At 36.1% G+C, this 4,552-nt stretch overlaps 1 pseudogene across 1 annotated transcript; it reads left to right on the top strand.

The window, feature by feature from the left end:
* Positions 1-2,869: 2,869 nt before the first annotated feature.
* On the top strand, positions 2,870-3,256 carry LOC699693 (NADH dehydrogenase [ubiquinone] 1 beta subcomplex subunit 3 pseudogene; annotated as a pseudogene). Its single transcript, XR_003722134.2, has one exon. The product of XR_003722134.2 is annotated as an NADH dehydrogenase [ubiquinone] 1 beta subcomplex subunit 3 pseudogene (transcript).
* Positions 3,257-4,552: the final 1,296 nt, after the last annotated feature.

Below are 4,552 nucleotides of genomic sequence, written 5' to 3'. Positions count from 1 at the left end.
ACATGAATGGAGTGAAAGTCTTAAAGTGTTACTGGAGATAAGGAAGGAAGAGTAGGAGGGGATGATGGTGATATCTGGAGGTTGGATGACTGGCAATTCTGGAGCAGGAACTGGCTTAGGAGGCAGATAAGATGTTTATTATTATATATGTTAATTTTGAGGTACTGATAAAATAATTAGATATATCCAGCAAGTGGTTAGAAATTTCAATTGCGAGTTTAGGAGAAAATTGGAAATTAGAGAGACTTGGCTACCATTCACTTTGAACTATTACCAAGACCAGACTGTCAAATTAGACTCACAAATTAGAGCTCTTACTCAGTATCAGACTTCACTAATAATGTCAAGTCTAAAGAAATTAAGAAGTTGGGTAAAGTAAGAATGGTCTAGGGATAATTCAGTGGCCCCATAGATCCTCCTTTCTCACATTGGACATGGTCCTTGGCCCAAAACAAATGATGAGGTCTCTAAATGCAATTTTCAGTCACCTCACTAGGTGGGGAATATTTAGGTTATGAAACATTTCCTTTTTTCCCCTTTAAACACAGATCATTATAGGGATTTTGTGACTTTTAAAAAAGCACTCATAAGTCATGAATCCATAAAAAATTAGTTTTATTTTACATAAGTAATCCTGAATGGGGATGTTTTGCTATGTGGATTATCTGTATGCAGATAAAGACTCTTGTCATATCAAACCATTAATCTATTTCAGGAGATGGAGTGACCAACAGGTTTCCAAGGAGATTCGACTGGGTTACCTACCTCCTTACCTTAAGAGAATTCCTCTGTTAATGAGTAAAACCTGACCACAGACTAGCTGCCTTAACATAATCCTTCCCTTGCATAAACTCAGTAATTGAAATATTTGGAATGGATAAGAAACTGAAAAGACAGAATCTATAGAGAAAATTAAAATAGCTATTTTACAAATAAGAGGAGAAATAGGAACCAGGAATGGTAAGGGAAAGAGAAAATTCAGATTATTCCAATTAAGAAAATGAATTTAGTGTGACTGGGAAGTTTAACTTTAATTTACTTTCCAGTATTCTCTTTTTACTGTGTAAAGGAATCAAAATGTCAAAATACCAATGCTACTTTTCAAAAAATTAGAAAATACAATCCTAAAGTTTATATGGAACCAAAAAAGAGCTCAAATAGCCAAAGCAATCCTAAGCAAGAATAACAAAGCTGAAGGCATCATATTATCCAACCTCAAATTATACTGTAACACTATCGTAACCCAAAAAGCATGATACTGGTATAAAAAAAAAGACACATAGATCAATAGAACAGAGTACAGAATACAGAAATAAACACAGATAACCCACATATCTACAGCCAACTCATCTTTGACAAAGTCAACAAAGACATACACTGGGGAAATAACACCCTTTTCAACAAATGGTACTGGCAAAATTGGATTGTGATGTGCGGAAGAATGAAACTGGACCCTTATCTCTCACCATATACAAAAATCAACTCAAGATGGGTTAAAGACTTAAATGTAAGATCTGATACTAGAAAAATTCTAGAAGAAAATCTAGAGAAAACTCTTCCGGACATTGGTCTAGGCACAAAAATCATGACTAAGACCTCAAAAGCACAGGCCACAAAACTAAAAAATAGACAAATGGGACTTAATTAAACTACATGCCTCCTGCACAGCAAAAGAAATAATCAGTAGAGTGAACAGACAACCTGCAAAATGAGAGAAAATACTTGCAAACTGTAAATTCAACAGAGGGCTAATATCCAGAATTTACAAGGAACTCAAACAACTCAACAACAACAAAAAACAAATAACCCTATTAAAAAGTGGACAAAAGACAGGAATAGATATTTTTCAAAAGAAGACAAAAAAATGACCAACAAGCATAGAAAAAAATGCTCACATTTCTAATCATTGGGATATTGCAAATAAAAGCCACAATGAGATATCATCTTACACCGGTCAGAGTGGCTATTATTAAAATGTAAAAAACAAACAGATATTGGTGAGGATGCAGAGAAAAGGAAGCACTTATATACTGTTACTCGCAATGTAAATTAGTACAACCTCTATGGAAAACAGTATGGAAATTTCTCAAAGAACTACAAATAGAACTATCATTTGCTCTAGCAATCCCACTACTGAGTATCTACCCAAAGGAAAAGAAATCACTATACCAAAAAGATACCTGCACTCATGTTTCTCACAGCACTATTCACAATAGTAAAGATAGGGAATCTACCTAAGTATTCACCAACAGATGGTTGGAGAAAGAAAATGTAGTACATAGGACTACATTTTCTTTGTAGTACATAGGAATATACTACATAAGAATATTGTTCAGCCATAGAAAAGAATGTAATCACATCTTTTGCAGCAACATGGATGAAACTGGAAGTCATTATCTTAAGTAAAGTAATTCAGAAACCGAGAGTCAAATACTGCATGTTCTTACTTATAAGTGGGAGCTAAATAATGTGTACACATGGACATACAATGTGGAATAATAGACACTGGAGACTTGGAAAGATGGGAGGTTGGGAGGGAGGTGAGGGATAATAAATGACCTAATAGGTCCCATGTGCATTATATGAGTCATGGTTACACCAAAAGGCCAGATTTCACCACTACACAATATATCCATGTAGCAAAACTGCACTTGTATCCCTTACATTTATACCAAAAAAAAAATCAAAATTTTACTTCAGAATAAAATTGTATTTCTCAGACTCCTTTGTGCTAAGAATGATCATGTGACTAAGTGCCTATCAGTAAAACCTAAGAGGAAACTTAAGAAAGTATGGAACTTGCTTCTTTAAAATGAGAAGTGCTTTCTCTTTCCCTTCCAAAATTCTGCTGTTTAAAATGCGATGCAGAAGTGTCCTGAGAGGTCAGATTGAATTCAGACATGGCCCATGGACATGGACGTGAACATGGACACCATAAAATGGAACTTCCAGATTATAGACAATGGAAGATAGAAGGGGCACCATTAGAAGATATCCAGAAGAAGCTGGCTGCAAAAGGGGTAAGGGATCCATGGGACCGCAATGAAGTTTGGAGATACATGGGCGGCTTTGCAAAGAGTGTTTCCTTTTTTGATGTATTCTTTAAAGGATTCAAATGGGGATTTGCTGCATTTGTGGTAGCTGTAGGAGCTGAATATTACCTGAATTCCCTGAATAAAGATAAGAAGCATCACTGAAGATAATACCTAGAAGTATCATAGTGGTTTCTTAACTCTCCAAAATAAGATTTCTTCACTATAACCTACTCATCTGGGTTGTCCCTTACAGAATATTAGTAAGATTTAATAAAGTAAAATAAAATATATATATGCCAAAAAAAAAAAATGCGATGCAATGGCTGAAGCTCCAGGAGCCATCTTGGATGATAAAAATCAGTCTTGCATTGTAGGCATGGTGGTCCAGAGAGCAGAAAAGATAATGGGCCCATGATAACCTGTGGTGTCCATGCCAACACTGGACTGATTATCTTCACTTCTCCTAAGTGAGATACCAATAAGCTTTCATCTGGTTTAGGTCACTGTCCATGGAGTTCTCTTCCTAGTTGCTACCCTAGGAAAAGTACCCTTAACTGGACACCCAGAATAACTCAGTATCAGTTAGCTCTGACTCTGACTACGTTTCGTCTTCCACATAATCACCATCTTTTCAACAAAGGTTGCATTGTCAAACTACATGGATGGGATATCAATATTCTCCAGCATATTAGGACCTTAATAAAAAGAGAATCTAAACATGTTTAGTTTACCACACCTGTGAGGACTGTTTTTTTTTTAAACCTGATCTTAAGGTGCATTCTCTTTATCATAGGCAAGTTTTTCTTTTTGAGGATAAGATCTACCTAAATATTCATTTTGACTATTGTGATATGGGATATAACAATATATTACACTATCAATTCGGGTTAATCCAGTGTCTCTGTGCACTCTATTAAGTACTTTACAAGCATAATTTTATTTAATCCTTATAATCTTGTGACTGGGTGGTACTAGTGTTCCTGAGAGTCACTTGTCCAGTAAGTGGTTAGCCTACAGTTCAGAAGCAGGCTGTTTTGGTTTCAGAACATGAGGTCACTAGGCTACACTATTTTTTAGCTTCTAGGGTCTCTTTTTTTTTTTTGTACTGAAAGAGATGAAACCAAGGATTGGAAAGAATACCTCTAACTGACACTGAGATGGAAAACCTTGTGTGGTCTTTCCTTTGACCCCTCTATGTCTGCTAATGTACAGAGGAGTGTTTGAGGACATAGGCTCATTGTAATGAGAATTAACTAAGTGCACAACATTTCTGAGCTTTTGCCCTTTGCCCTAAAGCAAAAAGACAACAGGTGGGACAGATAGATCCAATGGAGTTGTCAGCTTCCATGCACTGATAATTAGAAAAGACCCCCAAACTGGCCACTAAGATGGGAGTTCTGAGGCTATGGGTAGTAGAGAAGCAGGTACCTATGATGCTGTTTCAAAACTGAACTCTCTGAAATGTCAATACCAGAAAGTTAAAACGAATAGATGATTAGGAGTAGGCTTGGAGAAAC

Source organism: Macaca mulatta, chromosome 13 (assembly GCF_049350105.2).
Source record: "Macaca mulatta isolate MMU2019108-1 chromosome 13, T2T-MMU8v2.0, whole genome shotgun sequence".
In the NCBI taxonomy this organism is placed as follows: Eukaryota; Metazoa; Chordata; class Mammalia; order Primates; family Cercopithecidae; genus Macaca; species Macaca mulatta.
Note: the sequence above shows the minus strand (reverse complement) of the source record. Positions and strands in the feature narration are given on the sequence as shown.